This window comes from Manis javanica, chromosome 1, assembly GCF_040802235.1.
Source record: "Manis javanica isolate MJ-LG chromosome 1, MJ_LKY, whole genome shotgun sequence".
In the NCBI taxonomy this organism is placed as follows: domain Eukaryota; kingdom Metazoa; phylum Chordata; class Mammalia; order Pholidota; family Manidae; genus Manis; species Manis javanica.
The window spans coordinates 33,837,980-33,857,627 of record NC_133156.1 but is presented as its reverse complement, the minus strand read 5'-3'; the positions used below and the strand labels follow the sequence as shown (position 1 = coordinate 33,857,627).

General features: G+C 39.9%; 1 long non-coding RNA gene across 2 annotated transcripts in view; it reads right to left on the bottom strand.

Annotated features, from left to right (window-relative positions):
• The window catches only part of LOC140848344 (uncharacterized), a 59,056-nt gene extending 48,262 nt beyond the window's left edge, over window positions 1-10,794 (bottom strand). For both annotated transcript variants that reach the window (XR_012129068.1, XR_012129069.1), the window contains exons 1-2: window positions 9,783-10,794; window positions 6,630-6,690 (exon numbers count right to left, since the gene is read on the bottom strand). This is a non-coding gene — a long non-coding RNA (uncharacterized lncRNA). The remainder of the gene's footprint in view (window positions 1-6,629; window positions 6,691-9,782) is intronic.
• Between the last annotated feature and the right edge of the window lie 8,854 nt (window positions 10,795-19,648).

Genomic DNA, 19,648 nt, shown 5'->3' with positions numbered 1-19,648 from the left:
GCTGGCTAATTTTATAAGGAGTACAAGGCCCTTGTTAGAACAGAAAGGAGACACCCTTCCTATTCCACTTGGCTTAAAATTTTCACTTTTGGGAGCAGTGCCTTGGGTGAGGGCAAGAAAATTATGGATATGGAAAAATACTTTGATAGAAAAGTGTAATAAGGGTAAGAGATAACAAAAGGAAAAACACATATTATGGTCAATTCTCATATGAAAAATGTAAACTTAATAACCAGAGCAATGCAATAACAATTATAATTTAAAAGTATAATTTTTGCCTTTCAAACACAGATGCAAAAAAATGTATTTGCACCTGATGAAAATACTTTTCTTCATGGTAAAATAAGCATTCTCATACACTCTCTAGCCCCTTCTATTTGGACATTTTACAATGATTATTAGAAGGCTTAAAAATCTTTAGGCCCTTTGACCCAAAAAATCCACTTCTAGAAATGTATACCAAGGGGAAAACAAAAAGAGATGCATGTAAACAATATTATTTATAAGAGTCAAGTACAATATTATTTATAAGAGTCAAAATTAGAGGAGTGAACACATGTCCCACAATGGAAAAACAAGCAAATTATAGATAGCATCCACCTGTGACATAATATATAGTAATTAAATATCATTTTTTTAATATTATTTAATGACATGGGAAAATGTGAACCATCAGTGAACTGATATTTGTGTGAGAAAAGCAGGGATATGTACCTATCATACACTCTACTTTAAATTTACTAAACAAGTACCCACAAATTTGCCTGGGACTAACACTGTGGCCATATTTTTCAGGGACATGGGAATTGTCACACGGGTCATATCCCAGTTCAAAAGTCCAGAGAGGCTCCAGGCCCCACTTCAGGAGGACAGAATTGTCCTCCCTAACAAATGTTTTCCAAACAGTTTAGGTTTAATAACGATAGCAAAAATAGCTTCTTATTCTTATGAAGCACTTCACAGTTTATGAAAATTTTCAGATTTGTCCCCACATAACAGGGAAACATAGCATTCCTTTGAGGTTGGCCATACAGTAGCATCTCCATATTACAGATGAGAAAATAGAGGCTGGGGGAGCTGCAGAGCTGGCAAGACAGCTGTACCATTACCCCCCCTTTTCTATTAGCCATTTCCTCTGGAGATGTGATTCATAAATACCTTCTGTCACTGGTGGAGCTAGTTTCTATTATGAGCGCTTCCTCTTGAGAAAATGTATCGCTTAGATTTAGTCTGCCATTTTTATTCTAAAATCGCCTAGTTCCAGTGTCCATGGTAGAGAGTAGTTGTATAATTCTATAATGTACAATAGACATAAAGTGTAGTAAGGGTGAATCTAATTAGACCAATCACTACCACCAGCAAACATGTTTGAAGCCCCCTCTCTAAGGAACAGTAAGAGGATGGCAGGAAAAACACCCATTTAAGAGAACTTGGGCTCAGGAGAACTTCCAGGAGAGCACTGAGAATCAAGAGTCCTTGTGAAGATGTGCCCGCTAAGAGTTACAAACCAAAGCTGAATTCGGCCTCGGTATGAGGCCCATAGGACATCTTTTGTCTCCCCTGGTTATTCTGTCCCACCCCGTGGCTGTCTAGGTCAGGCTTCTCAAGTTGCATTGTGCAGATGAAAATCACTTTGGGATCTTGCTGAAATGTGGGCTCTGATTCAGTAAGTCTGGGGTGGGTTCTGGTCCAGACCAAACTTTCAGTAGCAGGATCTGGATCACCAGAACCTGGCATGTTGAAACTGAGATTCCACTTGGTTCTCATTCTGTAGCTAATTCCTCTTTGTTATCTTGGTATTCCTTTCTAGTGATTCTCAATCTTGACTCTACATTATAATCACCAGGCAAGCTTAGTAAAACTTTCATTCATGGGTCACACATCAATAAAACTAAATCAGAATCTCTTGGGGTATGATCATGGTTAGCCCCTCATCAGGAGGATGAGGAAGATGGAGAAGAACCCCATAAATTTGGCTGCAATTTCTAATGGATAGTGACTGCAATGGGGGGGCGACTTGATAATATGGGTGAATGTAGAAACCACATTGTTTTTCATGTGAAACCTTCATAGAGTGTATATCAATACTAACTTAATTAAAAAATAATTTGACTGCAGTCTAACTGCCAACATTTTTAAGTCTGCACCTTTCCTTTGTCTTTAATGCTGACCCAAAAGTCAGCTGGAAATAATTCCCTCAGAAGCCTGTTTGCAAAGACAAATTCTCTTCTGTAGAAACAGAAGGTCATTTCAAGAAGACACCAGTAGAGGGAAGTCCCTATGGGAGCTAGAAGACTAAATTTTTCCTTATTCCTCTGAGTTAGAACTGCATCATAAATTCATTAAGTATTTACCTCTCATTACTATATGGACCTATTCTTTGAATCATTTTGGAAGAAATGAATGATTTTGTTTTTCTTTAAGAAGGCACAAGCACTTTAAGACAAAAGTCCAACTAATCATCCAGGTAATTAAATAATCGCAACCCTTATAGATACCCAAGGAGCACCATGACACAGGGTTTCCATAGATGAATTATTGAGAGAAAAGCCTTTTGCCTTTGAAGTTGGCTCATTCACGCAAACCAGAACAACAGGGGCCATGTTATTTTAAAAGCAAAATTGAAATAAGGAGTAGTTTAAAGAAACATAAAACCATGATATTTATCACAGTTTTCTATTCATCTTTGCAAGTATCTAATGATTCCCTGATTATTATGATTATTACTGCTTGCAAAGAAAAAGAAAAAACTCCTTTTCTACAAGTCAACCCATATGTGATACATACATTAAATTCCTATAATTTGTTTAGGAGTTTTAATTCTTATGACCTTCCAATTTTTTATAATGTCCTCAAGATATAGGTACCTAGGACATTTGTCTCCACATAACAGGGAAACAAGACATTGGTAGGGAAACAACCACACCCAGGCTGAAAAAAACGGGTTCATCTTAAGAAATTAGAGGAGAGTTTGCAGCTCTGAGCCAATGTATTGTTCATCCCACTAAGCATCTCTAGCAATGATTGTCACTTGATCCTTGAAAATTAAGTTTTCAGAAATGCCCCAGAGCATATTCACTCTTTCATCCATCCATGCATTCATCCAACAAGTACTTATTGAGGGCTAATTATGTTCCAGGCACTCTTAGAAACAAAATAGAGGTCATTCCCTTGTCCTCAGGAGCACAGAGGGAGAAGCCATCTTATAAAAACAAAGAGGAAGTGTAGTATAACAATGAAGAAGTCAGGCACAGTGGTTCCGATAGATGGATATTTGAATCCCAGCTCTGCCACTTTCTTAGCTGCATGATTTTAGGTTATTTACAGCCTAAGTTTCCACAGCTATAAAATCCGGATAGAAGTACTTACATCAGCGTGTTGTACTGCAGGTTGAATGAAATCCACCCTGTACTGCCTTTTAGCCCAGTACCAGGCATATACTAAGTAAGCCAAGAATGTGAGGCCATGTACAGCTCAGTGGTAGCACACACAGAAACAGGAGAGATTGATCTGCCTGCATGGACAGAGGCACTTCTATTTCGAGACTTTATGAATACAAATAATAACTGTGTTGAAGCCAACTACGCAAAAACAGGGGGAAATGTCTACAGTAGCTCTGTAGCCACAGAACATTCAACTTAAGACAGAGAGTCTCAATTATCTGTGGGGCTAAAAGCAGAGAGGACTGATTACACTTAGGGTGCAATAAGATTTGATTTTTCCTCTCTTCTTTTGAACATTCAAATCCTGATAGTATATACTTCCTGTACATGCTTTTCTTGTTAGAAAATAGATATCATAAGGGTCTTATCACATTGTGAATACTGTCAAATAAGAGAATGCATGTGAACTTTTAAACAGTAAATCATTGTACAAAATATATGATTGCACTAATAATGCAAGACAAAATGAAGTACTCTCTTCTAGAAGCATGCCAGGAAATCCTGATAATGCAGCCTCCAGACCTTTTCCAGAGCCACCCAGCTGACCTCTGCTCTTCCTTGCTTGCCTGCCCCCAATTCCCCACCTGCCCATATCTGAGTTTTAAAAAAATCATAGCCTCTCACCCAGAGAGTCCTAGGCACAGCTGATAGAGGGTTGCCCTGAGAATACTAAGAAAATTCATTTAGAAAGAATGAGTCAAGGAAATTCCACAGACTGTTGAAAGTAGAAAGGGCTTAGGATCCAAGAACCTGTCTCCCAAAGGGAAAGGGAAAACGGGCAAGGAATGCATGGAACTGCCATTTGCCCGAGGAGGGTAAGTCATAGATTAGAAGATAAGAAATACACTTGCCTGGAAATGTACAGGTGGGCACACACTGGCCAGAGTAACAGTGAGTTAGGATGGCTCAAAGATCTTACAACCAAATGAATGGGTATGTGACATTAAACACACAGTGCTGTCCTGGACACCACTGTGGATATGGTCCCATATGTGGACTTTATCTTCTCTGCCTGCCTGCCATCTGAATGCCTACAGGAGATCTATCATTGAGTGAATCTTGAGATGAGAAGTCTCTAGGATTCTAAGGTAGGAATGAGTGAAACAAAGCAACAGATTTCTTCCCTGTCTCAGTGCTGGGCATGCAATGACAGTGACCAGTGACAATAATGGTATGTCCTAACCAGCCTACTTCTGTGCTGGACCTGGGCTGAGCCTTCAGCCACCAGCTGCCCTCTTATCTGACCTGGGCCACTGGCCTGCGCAAACACACATTTGTAAGAGCTCCTGGTTCCCTCAACCGTTTTGCTCTACCCCCTTCATCTTTAAGGTGACTTTCTAGACTTTTATTACCACTTAATGAGGCCCCCCACTCCCTAGAATTTTAGTACCATATATATCCAGTATATCTCTTTATATACTACAGTCCATTGTAGAGCTACAGACCATTGTGATACCTAAGCTTTTGTCCGCTCTGCCAAAAAGAATGTTCACCTGATTTCTGGGCAATATCGCCCCCACTGAGACTGCATGCAGTCAAGTTCCCTTCTACTTATGTGAGCCAGAGTCAGTCTTTCATATTTGCAGCTATGAACCTTGATAAGTACACCCTACTTCTTGCTGTTAAACCCAAATCCATAAAGCTGACGTTGCTCTCTCAATATCTTACACCAGAGCTTTATAGGATTGTTGAAATTCAAAACTTTGGAAATTATTTTTTAAATAAAATAACAACAGCTCACTCTGTGTGTATCAGGCCCTGTGCCAAGTATTATACCTGTTACCCTCATTTGGTCCCCACACCACTCTAGGCATGCATCATTAGCTCTGCTTTACAAGTCAGGACACTGGAGTTCAGGAAGGTCAATATCTGAGTCAAGGTTCCTCTGCTTATCGGTGGCAGAGCCAGGAGGTGGGTCTTAAACCGCAATGCTGTGTCCTGGCAAGAGGAAACTAAGGCTCGCTCTCCTCACCTCACTTCATAGGAAGTCTGGGAGCTGGCGAGGGAGTGGTGCTTGCAGAGTAATTGTTTTAAAAATATTCCTGTGGTTTCTGATGTGCAGATCGGTGCCCCTTACTTTCCCCTAGGCAGCCTGAGATAAGGAAATGGAGTAGGGGTGAAATTTCAATGGTTCAAAAACTAGAGCAGTGCAGGTACTAGACAGTCAAAACAAATCAGTCACCAACCAATCAGAACAGACTGGGCACCAGCCAATGACGACAGCCCAGGGCAGGCACACAGACTTGGGGGCCCCTCTGTGCCTGGTGTTACCCTTCCCACTTCCTCCTGAGGGAAGGGCTTGTGTGGAGGGGGAGGGACATTAACTGGGCTTAGAGCAGCAGCTAGTCACCTACACAGGTGGAAGCATCTTAATATTCACCTGCATATGTTTATATTTACGAGGGAATTAGGGTTAGGGAAACCCTGCAGGGGATGAGCCCCACACCGCTTCCATGCCCTTCCACCTCTGCCCACCACCATCTTTAGCCCTCTGGGTCCTAGTGCTTGTCGGCCTCTTTTAGCTCAAAGGAAAGACTCTGACTTTGGTTATTTGTACTGTATTTCAAATTAGGGCAGGTGCTGTTCTTAATTATTATTTATATACTTTTCAATATTGCTTTATTATTTTATTTGATTATGACTTAGGAGGTTTTATCTAATGTTAAGGTTATACACCCTTTTCAGATCTCCTGAAATCCCGGTGCACAAGCACTTGGGCTTTTAGCTGGTTTTTTTTAGGCTGACCCTTATAAAATTGCCAATATTCAGTAGTTTTTGTCCAACAAAATGGCAGTTTAATAGAGTCCAACCAAACAGCACGCTAGTGTCATGAATTTTCCTTCTAGGAATCAACTGAGTGACCATAAAATACTTATTAAAAGTCAAAAAGCCAATTTTAGATTCTTGTTTTTATTAAGGAAAACTAGATATGTTGTGCCTTTCCCTCCTCACATTGCACACAGTGATAACTGATCCCACCTATTATTTGTCGAAAGTGTAGAGGGAGAAACTTTTAAAGCACATCCCTTCCTCAGTTCAGCAGAGCCACATTTAACTATTACAGGGGAACAATTTTCTGAACCATCTTTTACTTCTTTCATTTATCCACTCTGGAGTAGGAATTTTTTTTTAATGAATTTGAATTCTCCTTCAAGATGGAGTGATAATGAATAAAATCAGACTTACTCTTCTCTGCACAGAGCTGGTTGAGGGAAGACAGAGGGAGATCAGAAACCATGTTGTTAACCTGTAAAGCAATATATATGCCGATATTAGGTCAACCACAAGGAGTTACACGTTTCTCCCTGGCTGTCAGTGAAGGCGGAGCCATCACAACTCCCTGACGATGAAAAGTGTGTTTACCATTGATTTTCTAATGTGATGGTGGAAATCGTGTCAGCCACTGTCAACTTTAAAACCGCCTGTAATTACACTTACTGCAAGAGAGATTCTAATTGTGTATTATGTGCCAAAGCCTTGTCCCCAAATGCTGTTTCATGGGAAATAAGAAGGGAGGCCAAAGCAATCGCTAATTTAAGGAATGTGTTAGGTTCCCTGAAGAATTTTCCTCCAATTGATGAGTTAGATGCCATATGCCTTCGATGGAGGCCATCTTAGTCATTTACTTTTATACTGGAGTGAAAACCTTTCATGTGTGGGATAAGTTCAACATTGGGAGTATTGTCAGTGGAATTACTAAAGTTCAAACTCTAAGCTGTCTACCAAGTTATGTCACATTTTTGAGGTTATAGACACAGGATACTCTATTGATGTAACCAGAAAGTTCTGATTCCCTGTGACTCAAGACTGTCTTAGAGATTACACTTAGCATATATTACTATTTCTTCCACTCCCTTGGTACTTAATCAAAAGTACCTTGTGATATATCTTGTTGTGTTAATTTTTAAAATTTCTCTTACATTGTAAATCCAGTGAGAGAAAAATCCATGTGCTCTACCCCAGATCACCTCATTCAGTGCTGGACATAAATACATGTCTGTTGAGTAATAAGTGAACCTTCACTCACAATTAGGACTCCCTACAACTCCAAGAACCCAGGATTGGCCACAAGTTAGCACTCTTGCTAGGAGGTATTGGTTTGAATACTGGATTCAAATTCCAGGCATTAAACTCAATATTTTTCTCAAAGTAATGGGGGATTTTGAGGAGCAAATGCAAAGAAAGTTTTCTACATGTGGACATTACAAAGAGGCACACGGGCTCCTTAACCAAGGTTAGATGATTTTCAAATGCAAGAGGAAAAGGAAGGCAGACCACTAACAGTGTGTCGCCTGTGTCCTCCCTCAGGAAGGAGCCCCGGGCCTCTGGTCTTTCAGCATCTCTCCCGCTCACAGTGCCTGCTGTGTGCTACAAAACGGATTTTGCTCTGGTCCCTTGGCAAGATCTCTTCTCGTGAATTCTCTGATAATGTCTCTCCACAAGGTTTCCATACACCAAAGAAATAGAAAACCAAAGATACCACAGAAAAAGTCAGAAAAACCTTACCCTCAGCTTCACCCCAGGGACCAAACGTTCAATGTCAGAGTTTGGCACTTTTTTTTTGCACATAATATGGTACTTTTATTAAAGAAATAATGCCATTACATAAGTTAACTTCCTGAAATTTTTGTACCGTCTTTTGACTAACAACCAGCAATTTAAGTCAAAGAAAATAGGAATATCGATGCATGCCAAGATTCAGCTATACAGATGTTTGAAAACTGCTTTTGATGTTTTTTTAAAAATGAAAATAATCTGTGCATCAGTATAGCCCTGGTTAAATAATGGAACTGACAGAATATCATGGAGCTATTAAAAACAATGTTTCAGGAGAACAATATAGTAAGTGAAAAGTGTGGGTTACAAATCAGCACACAGTAAAGAAACAGACATTTATATATAAATGTTAATAATGGTTCTTTCTACAAAGAGCATTATGGGTGACTTTCAGTTTTCTTCTTCACATGTACTTGTGGGTTCTAAACCCCCTAAAAATACATGAATTATAAAACAAGTATATATACTTATATAATTACAAAATAATCTGGAAAAAACAATACTTTAGAAATCATTGGGAAAAAATAAGGTATTTCTAACATTGGATTACACAAAGAAGCTAAAAGAAAACTGATACCACCGCTTCTCTTGAGCAAGGCTAATTCTTAAGAAGGGTAAACTTATAGAACATGGCCATTTTCAAAATAATGGTACATTCAAAACCAAGAGAGTAATTGTAGAATTTTTTTCATATTTTCAATTAATGTGCCTCTTCTCTTTCAACTTTGAAAAGAAGTGAAGGTCTGAAAACAATGCTTGAAAATGATGAACAATGAGAAGGCTGGTACCAAAATTCAAGTACTTTAACTACTTGATTTGTATCATGATAGTCAACAAATATATTATTAGGTTTTTGTCTCTTCTGCAATTAGCAATATTCAATTTCAATACATAAATAAGGCATTTTTTAAATTGAAGTGTGTTTCCTATCACCAAAGTAGTTATAAAAATACTAGTGATAATTCTTCTAATTCAGGAACTTTGGCATTCATGTGAGATACACATTAAGGTACTTAGTAACCTTCTCCAATAGACCTTTGTAAACACAATTTGAGTTCTAGCTACCAGATAACATGCTGGTATTAAAAGATGATTGAACTAACATATTAAATAGGAACAACAAACTGGACTTCAGCTATTATCTTGAAGTATTTTTTACACTTTACTTTCTAACAGGATTTTAAACCTTGTATAACTAGAACTGTGTTGTGTTTTCTCCCTTTTAGTTATGGCTGCATTATTAGTAGCATTACATGTCACTTCCAAAGGGTAGGCCCTAACATTTACACACCTAATATTATAAAGTTTAATACCTTCATCAAATTTTGTTCCATATAGACCTCTAATTCAGGATCAGTAGTGTTATTACTTCCTAGCAGTAAGTCATATAACACCATACAAGCACACTGAAAGAGCTAAGTTTTTGAAACCTTGATTCATTACCAAATTAAATAATGGTAATGTTTAAAAGCGTATACATGCTTTTTTTTTAATCTGCTAAAAGGAAAGGAACTGCATTTCTAAATTGACTAAATGTTTCAACTTTAAATCAGGACAAATTTCAAAAATCAAAATCTGCCAAAAGCCATATATTAAATAGTTTAGTTCCCAAATCTAAATAAATTGGTGCAAAATATCCTGAAACTATTCAGTACCATCTTCCCTAGTCTTGTTTAACTGCCACCATACACTGAGATACACACATTCTACATATATTATTTAATAGTAATATATCTTTAAGAGCAAGATGTTACTCCGCCCCATATTTCATTATCATCTTACCCCATTCTGTGCCATCCCCTGAACTCCTTGCTTCTCCAGCTCCTTCACCATCTTCAGCAGTCGCTAAAAAGTCAAATTCTTTCAGTGCTTCTTCAGTATCAGGATCATCAGTAAGGTCAGCAGCTAAACCTTCGTTACCTATTTTGTGTTTATTCATCCGATGTTTGTCTTTTCCTTCTGGCATGCCTTCAGTCATGTCGTTTTCCTCTTCATCACTGTCATCAGCATTTTCTAAATTGAATCTCTCCAGAACATCACCAGAGGACCTTTTAATTTCTTGTCCTTTTTTGCTTAGGAGATTCACCTCCATTCAGGATCTGTTCTAAATTCTTTGTTTCTACTGATCCATTTGCTTCTGAATTGGATAGTCCAAGTAATAACCTTACCCGCTGAGACCGTACATCTAATATTGTACTGTATAACCTACTTCCTGAAGATACTGTCTTAATAGCTGTCTGCCTTGCTTTCATGTTAACTGGCTATTCTGAGGTGGTGTGGGAGCCTCTGTGTCTTTGGTTTTCTTCTGATTCAAAGGCTGGCATTTTCAAATCACCTTGGTTCGGTTCTGTGCCATATTTTAATTTATGATACTTTGCCCTTTCTTGTTTTAATGCATACTCTAACATCTTTATTCTTCTTACTAAATCCTTCTTCAAGTTTTCTTGACCTTTTCGTTCTCCTTGCAAAAATGCAATCCGAGCCTGCAGTTCGGCCCGCTGCACTTCCCAGTGCGCCCGCTCCATCTCGAACCGAGCCCCCTCCTGCTGAATGTAGTGCAGAATCCCGGGATAGTGTACTGTTGAGGCCGGGACAGCTCTGGGCCTGCCGCGGGACCCGCTCCCTCTGCAGCAGAGGACTCCCGCCGCCCGCCGCTCCATTCCCCGCTGGCGAAAGGCTCATGTTCCCCCCAGGACCCTGCTGCTGCCGCGGAGGGGCCGCCATCCCCGGCCCGCCACCACCGCCTGTGGCGAGCTCGTCCATTGTGTGTGGAGCCCCGGCCGGGGCGCAGGGCGAGACGCCGATGGCTGGGGGAAGAGCAGGGGAGGGCGGCCCCGCGCTGGCGGCGGGGCGGATGCCGGATCAGAATTTAGCACTTTAAAAAAAAAAAAGGACGCGTTAATGGAAAGCAAGCAAATCAAACCAAACAAAAACAGCCCACTGGTTCTTTGTCCCTTCCTGATCTTTCTTTCTTTGAAATGAAAATTGCACCTCAGAAATAAAAAACAAATAAAATCGCCAAAAAAACATAAAATTCTCCTCCATTCGCTTCTAGCACTGAGCCTCCACCCAGTGCCCAATGCTGCATTCAGCAGATAAACCCTTCCAGCAGTAAAAAGCTCCACACCCTGAAAAATCAGTCATTCTGAAAGCTGGGGCTTCCCACGGGTAACATCAGAGATTATCAGTCAGGCAGAAATGTTCACATCCATTTTCCCATTGTTGTGAGGCCTTTTGTTAACACAGCTTTGTCTTTGCAGAAGAGGCACAATGCCCTGCTTTATGGGGACATTTTATGCAAATAGCAGTAGACTGTGTGAAACTACTCATGTCAGTCACTGTAGCCCAGGAAAACACGCCTTATGGAAGGATTTTCACTCCACTACCAAGTCACCTCACGCTGCTGTCAGGCCATTGAAGGGTTGACACCACATATCTCCACCCCAGGTGAAATGATCATGCTCTGAGCAGGCTGAGTTCTCAGTGGTCACCCAGGTTAAGTGGGGGCTCTATCCAAGGGACTTCTTGTCTCCATTCCTGAGGGTGAAAAGTGGGTCAGCTCCTGGGGCCAATCTAACACTAGGAGCCATGGGATTTCAGAGCTGGAAGCACCATCACAGTATCTCCCCTTACATTCATAAGGAATCGGGAAGCCAGGGAAGGTCAGGGCATGGTCCTCAGTGGGAAAGTCCATTCATAGTGAATCAGGCCCAGAATCTTTATTTATAGGCCACATATTGTCTGTATCCATTCATTTTCCTTAATAAGTAAAAATTAGTAAGGTCAGAGCACTATGCTGGGCTCCAAAGAGATAACAAAGCATAAGGTACAATCTCTACCCTCAGAAGATGTTCACAGTCCAGAAGGGGAGGCCAAAGTAAAAAGACAGTTACAGAGAAAGGCTGAACAACGTCAGTGCCTATCACCAAGGAACTGGTTAAATAAATTGTGGTACATCCATATTGTAAAATAGTGAGCAGTTGTTCCAACAGTCCTGGGTGGATCTTCCTACTAATGTGGCGAGATCCCCAAGTCATATAGCTGGTTGAAAAAAGCCAAGTCTGTATTTCTCAAAGGTAAAAATGAGAGGTTGGGATTTGATCAACAGCTTTTCAACCTGATTTTGAAGTTATGGTAAAATACACATAACATAAAATTTACCGTTTTAACCAATTTTAATTGAGAAGGCTTGAAAACCACTAGACTAGATAACCCCTGGGTACCTTCCAGGTAACAGGCTATATTTACGTGTAAATAAACTACAAAATAAAATTTAAATAAAAATACTACCAAAGTGTAATCTGCATAAAGGAGAAGCTAGTTATCATAAAGAAATGTTCATCAGTTTATTTTCAAAAGGCTTTCTGTGATGCTCACTTCCTTCCAGGAAGACCCTTCAGTTTAACATGTAAGTCAGATTTATGCAGTACTCTTCTGAAACTTTGTGACAAGTTTGTCTTACTCATGTGTTACTGGATTCTTGTAGTGAATCTGAGTGCTCAGCAGACCCTTTAGAGTTTGGTTAAGTGTGTTCAGAGGGTTTAAAAAATAATTTGCTATGGAAGTATTCTTGTAGTACATTGATTGCAAAATTTTCCATAATTTCTCCCCTAAATGTGACCTTGTAGCTCCTCCCATCAAGAAGTGGCATTTGTTTTCCATTCTCTGAGTCTGGGCTGGCCTTGTGATTTGCTCTGATCAACAGGAAGAGGGGGAAATGGTGTTGCCAGTTCAGAGCCTCATTTCTGCCCTCATTCTTGGAATCCTGTCTAGCCACAGTCAAAACAAGCCTGGTCTAGTCAACCTGATAATGAAAACCACGTGGTTCTGTCACCTTGTGGCTCCAGCTCATAAGCAGCCATAGTCACACATGTCAGTGAAGCCATCGTAGCCAGTCAAGCCCCAGCCACCCTAACCAATGAGTGCAGATATACGGGCGAGCCCAGTGCAGGTCAGGGGGATGTCCATTTTCCCATGGCCTCAGGGGTAATGATGGATGCTTCTTGTTCCGGGTCACTGAGACATCGGGTGGTTTATTACATGGTGATACCTAACTGACATTATCACCAACTACTTCTTTTTATTTTATTTTACTTTATTTTATTTATCTATTTATTTATCTTTATTGAGGGATTATTGATATACACTCTTATGAAAGTTTGACATGAAAAACAATTTGGTTACTACATTCACCCATATTATCATGTCCCCACCATACCCCATTGTAGTCACTGTCCATCAGTGTAGTGAGATGCCACAGAGTCGCTATTTGCTTTCTCTATGCTACACTGTCTTCCCCATGATCCCTCCCATACGATGTGTGCCAATCATGATACCCTGCAATCCCCTTCTCCCTCCCTCCCCCCACACTTACCCTCCCCCACCCCTCCCCTTTGGTAACCACTATCCCTCTTGGAGTCTGTGAGTCTGCTGCTGTTTTGTTCCTTCAGTTTTGCTTCTTTGTTATACTCCACAAATGAGGGAAATCATTTGGTACTTGTCTTTCTCTGCCTGGTTTATTTCACTGAGCACATCCTCCAGCTTCATCTATGTTGTTGTAAATGGTAGGATTTGTTTCTTTCTTATGGCTGAATAGTATTCCATTGTGTATATGTACTACATCTTCTTTATCCATGCATCTACTGATGGACACTTAGGTTGCTTCCATATCTTGGCTATTGTAAATAGAGCTGCAATAAACATAGGGGTGTATATGTCTTTTTGAATCTGAGAACTTATATTCTTAGGGTAAATTCCTAGGAGTGGAATTCCCAGGTCAAATGGTATTTCTATTTTTAGTTTTTTGAGGAACCTCCATGTTGCTTTACATAATATCACCAACTACTTCTTATAATGAAATCCAAAATGACAAGAAGGTGGTAAAGAAAAGATAGCAGTCCTGGGATCTTACTGGATCCTCTACAATTTCTCACTCTCTCTCTCTCTCATTCTTTATTCTTCAACAGGTACTACCTTTCACTCTCAAAAGGCAACATTAAAACTTGAGTTTAAGGGGGTTTGTATAAACCACAAAAGGGCCTGGAGGTAATTTCTCACTTCAGAATACTTAGAGATTAATGGAAGGAAGATCTGGGTCTAGCAAGGACCTAGACCTTGGAGGGGTTTGGTCTCATAATCCCATGTGCTGCATTTGATAAGCCACATTTCTTTTCTTTCTTTCTTTTCTTTTTAGCTTGTTGAACAGAATCAGTTCTAAACATCAAATAAACTTAGAATTCAGTAAGTTATATTTAAAACATTCAAACTCATCACCCCCTAATTATTTGACTACATTTTACTATCAATGTTTTTGAAATTATTTACGTGTTTTATCTGTATGAGGGAAATACCACATAGTGCTGTCCTACTGTGCCTTTCTCCTCAACTCCACATTAAATGATGTCATGCAGGTAGCTTGAAATTGCCCATGGTGGGAGTATTTACACCGTGGAAATCAGTAAGCCCCATTTCTCTATGGTATCCTGAAGCTTCACCAGCAGTATTTCAAGAAAACATCTTCTAAAGTGACTTCAGGTAACACATGCATTTGTTTCTCTTTGACTATAGTGAAAAACAAAAAGAAAATAAAAATAACATGATATCTAATGCCTTTCCAAATCAGAGAGCACAGGTCTACAGTACATTGAATATTCAACATCTCCAAATATGTGCTGTCCCTGCAGCGGAAAGCGAGGATTCTGGAATCTGCCTTCCCTGTGTGGCAAACAAGGATCCAGCCTTCTCTGTGTCAGTGGTCCAGTACACCCCCCTACGGTTCCTGCCATGGTTAATTACAGGCCAATGTTCCTCAGTGTCAGATGGTCACCAAGTCTCAGGCTTCTGGCCTCCATCTTCTCAAAAGCTGGGAGGCCTTCCTTTTGAGAAAGAGTTTAGAAGGAAGAAACAAAATGAGACTAATCTATGCAAATGTATGTGACATAAATCAGATTGTGTCTGCCAGATAGCACAAATCACTGGGGCAATTTAGTGTGTTTCCTCTGCACAGAAGGAGTTCCAGACACCAGCTCTTTAGTTTGGGGGCTGTGTATCTGTACCACCAGCTATGTCTCGCTGCAATTTGTTTCTGTACCTTTAAAAATAAACAGGCCCAATTCAATCTCCCATCCAACTTCAATAAGTAAATCCACAAAGGGAGTTTCAGTGTCTAGAATAAATTAACTAGGCCTGCAGGAAGGTAGAATCAGGGAATTTTTAACTTAAAAGGTAGATTAAGAAAGAATTTTAAAAGCAAGTTTCAGGATTCTAGTAGACAGAGACTGCAGGTGCCAGGGAGAAAGGGGACAAAAGATGATCCTAAAGCAGGCAGGGTGAGATGGGATTCATGATTAAGATATAGCAGGTTTTAAACTTACCCCTCAGATGTTCAAACCTGTAACTTTATCTCCTTGTCTGCAATGGAGCCCCCATTTCAACTCATTGTCTGTGTCATTTTTGGTGTAAAGTTGGGTCAGTTCATGATTTAAACTCGGGTCATTGAGTAGTAAAAATCATCTTCCCCCCCTCTTCCCCAGGGGGTTCTGAGTTGCCCGGAGGTCTTTCTGTGGTCCCGGCACCTTGTCTCCGCCACAGTGTAGCCAGCCACACCTGGCCATGAGTGTCATCATGCCGTGGCACGTGCTCGTGGTGTCCGTGGTTCCGCCAGTTTCTGTCTCATGTTCCATTTACTCTGAATTCTTCTCAACTGGACCCCATGGGGACTTCCATGCTCAACCACATTCTGGCAGACAGGGGACCCTCATCTGCCCTACATCAGGCTGAGGGGCTGCACTCATGCCCACCCACCTACTCACCACACCCCAGCCATTGCTCAGCCATTGCACACATATATGCATGGAACTTCTCTATGGGACTGGTGGAATCCCCAGCTAATTCCTGGTAAGCCCAGGAATTGTCCCTTCTGTCTGGACTCCCTTAAAATTTCCTGGGGTCTCTGATGGTTGCCCATAAGCCAGCAGATGCAGGGAGGCACCTTCTCTGGTGACCCCCAGCCAAGAAACAGCAGCTGTTTTCTCTCTGTACTCCTGCATGAGCTCCCATGGCCATTCCCAGTGGGCAGATACTGTTCCTTGGATTTGGAGGAAGGTATGTTCATGGGCTTAGTGTTTTTATTATTTAAAAATATTGACAATGACTAATTATGAATTGTACTCAAGAATCTAGAACAGATACAACTAAATAAAAGGTTGGAAAAGAGGCATTAGTATAAGCAGTGGTCAGTATGTTCGCTGCCAGTTCCCATGGGCTTCCTTCAGATCCCATTCACTCGCCCTGGAGACCCTCAGCCATCCTCTTCCAGAAAGCCATTTCCCTATTGGTATCCCATCTGTGTCAACATAACTGTTAAGAACTGTAAAGAGTCTGAGATTATACACTCCTTGAAAGCTAACACATTCACCTATGACAGTTTCATGAATGTTCTCAGAAGACAGGAGATGCGTAGTTCAGAGACAAAGAATTTTACTACAGCAATAGCAGTAGCTAGAGCATAAGCCTCTTCTTTATTCTCTAAGGCTTATATCTCACAAAGTGACATGAAGAGGGCTGGGTGTTTCCTTCAAATGCTGTGGATCAAGTTATCAGACAGGAACCCTGAGCTTAGGGAACTCAAATTTTTTATTATGGACCATAAGCATGCCAGCTCTTTGTTCTGTAGGGAGATATTATCTCTGTCTTCCAACACTGTTTACTATACAAACATCGTTGAAAATATTGTCCAGAACAGATGCAGTCTGGGTCTCTGTTCATAAGATGTGCACAAATGCAAGAAACCCATGGAGAAATGTCTCCTAACACAGTGGTCCCTTCTCTACTGTCAGTAATCTATAGAATTTTTATGATTACATCGTTTCATCATTTCATTGAGAACTTGGTAGAGAAAAGGAGCCAGGAGTGTGTGTTTGGAATGTCATCTTTATCTTTAAAATCCTGAAATTTGCCTGAACTTTGCTATTAATGATCATGGTTTGCTCTTCTAACAGAAATTTTAAAAACTTGATTCATTTTCAAAAAGAATTATTTTCCTAATGTGCATGGTAGAATTAAACATGTCGCACAGGTTTTACTATTTCATCCTGTGTGCTTATGATTTCATTTTACCTAGATGGCCCTAATGAGCATCACCTATCATCTTTATTGCTGTAACTGGAGGGAGAAGTTGAGAGAAGCTGCTCTTTAAATTAAAAATGTTGTATGGAAATATAGCAGTCTTGTATCCACCATGCTATGGGAATCACTGTTTCAGATGTCCCCATTTGAACCAAAATTCTGTAGGAAAAAAGTCTCCCCAGGGCACAGAAGAGAAGCTCTTGTTTCCAAACACAGCATCCCCAGGGGAAATTGAATCTTTGCTTTGGCTAACCTGCCCTTTCACAGGAGCAACCCCTTCCTCCATTTTTAATATGGCAAAATCTTGATTTGATTTAAAGAGAAAAAGTGGCTGTGTTTCCATCATTCCTTCTAAACCATCTGCAGTGGCTTTTCCTCTGACATCCCTGGAATGTTAGGTTCTCTAAGTTCCCATATCCAGAATCTTCCTTTCCGTCTATCTCATTTTGGTTGGACTTAGGTACTCCCAGGCAATCAATTACCTTGTACTGATAGCTAGTATTCCAATGTAGTTGCCCCGCTGAGCAAGATACTGACATACCCAAGTCACTCCTACTTCAGATGACCCACCAGGGTTTAGGCTGGTTTGATGATTTGCTAAAGGTTGTGTCATATAGCCCTCTCTAGATAAAAGGTATTAACCTTTCATGCATGAACTTTGGCATATGATGGGCCCTTCATAAATATTTATTGAATGAATGAGTGAATGAGCTAGTTAAGAATTAAGGGACCTAAGCTGACAGTGGTTTAATGATAATATGTTCTTATTTATATATAGTGTTTTTATATATTATAATTTGAAGTGAACTGTCCTTCACACATATAAATGTGCTCCTGTTTCACAATTAATGCAATTTTTTCCTCCCATGCTGGCGATGAAATTTATGGCAAGTGGTCTACCATTACTCTTTTACTGGTCGTCCTTGTAAAATGAATGGCACATCCTAATGGATCAATAAAAGAAGCTCTCCTTACACACACCAATTCAGTTCAGGTTAGGGTGGTCTGGTTATGAAGCAGAAAACAATTAACCTTGTCATGGGGAGCCTGAAATCCTGACCTCATGTGTGTAACACTTGTAGCCAGTGAAGAGATGATTAATCTTCACATTTACAAGAGGTAACTAAACCCTCAGTCGTTAGAAGCATGTCTTGGGAATGTGCTCCAAGGCTAGACAGGTAAATACTCTTAACTTTTTACTTGCAGCCAAATTTATGAGCTTTATACTCAGTTATCGGTTGTAAGAAAAATCTTGAAATATCACCGAAGTTGCCTAAATTTTCTGAATCTGTAAATCACATATCAGACGGGAAAGAGAGAGAGAGAAAGAAAGAGAATGTAACTGAACTGAAATTTGCATGCATTGTCTGTATCTTCTACAGTCTCTCTCTTTTGGCCAAAATTACTCTCAGAAAATATTAGTTTCCTATAGTCAGCTTAAAGCCTTCCTGGAATATCATGGCTAAAATTGAATCAAATTCCTGGCTAATTTCTTGCAAGACAAGACAGTACAAGATGACATTACACTGCTTGCTTCTGCCTAGAGCTCCTCCTACCTAAAAATAAATAAGTATATTTGACATGAAAGAAATTCTAACCCCTAAAGAAATCCTGGTTTTACTTGTTACATGAAACTCTTGCGTGCCTACAACCAACTATATTGGTCTTCACTCTGTCGTGGTTTGAGGCTTCTAGGCATTCCAGGAATATCTTGCTTAAATTACCAATGTTCTGTGCTTTTAGGAGACATTGGATTAGGAACAAGGCGCCTCAGCCAGCCTCTTTCTGCTCTCTCAGCATGGTCAAAACCTCCAGACAAGCTGGCAACTCCAAACGAATGTCAAGTATTTGAGAAAATTGGGTGCCATCTCTTCCCTATTGTGTCACTCAAGCCTTAATATTGAGGCATACTTCTTTTAACTATATTTTTTCTGTATTCTTTATATTTTCTGTGTATTTTATATAGAGATACAGATTTTCTATATATTTTTTCCACAGTTTGATATATTAATGGGCTCTCCATTCAGTTAATTTGTACCTTAGTTTGGAAAGCAAGTTGGTACATATCCCAAGTCTTCCAACTGTTCATAGCTTTCCTCCCAGTAAATCCATACCTAGGAGTCTTTCCTAAACCAAGCATCCTAAACATTATTAGAGCAGATATTATAATATTGATATATTGAAAAGGATCCAAATGTCCAATAGGAAGCTACTAATTAAAGCATGATCATATTTACAGAAGGTTTTTAATAATATTAGCAAATGTTTGTTATTCTAGTAACTGAAAAATTAGATGCAAAATGATACTCCCTATATAATCACAGTATACACAATACAAGCTCAGTCCTCGTACATAGTAAGCATTTTTAAAATATTTGTTGAATGAACAAAGGACTGATTCACAACTATGTTAAGAAAGACTAGTGCAAAAAAGAGGCTGAAACAATTGTTTTGCAAATATTATTTATCATAATCATACCTAGCTTTTACTGAGTACCTAATTTATATCAGGTGCCCAGATA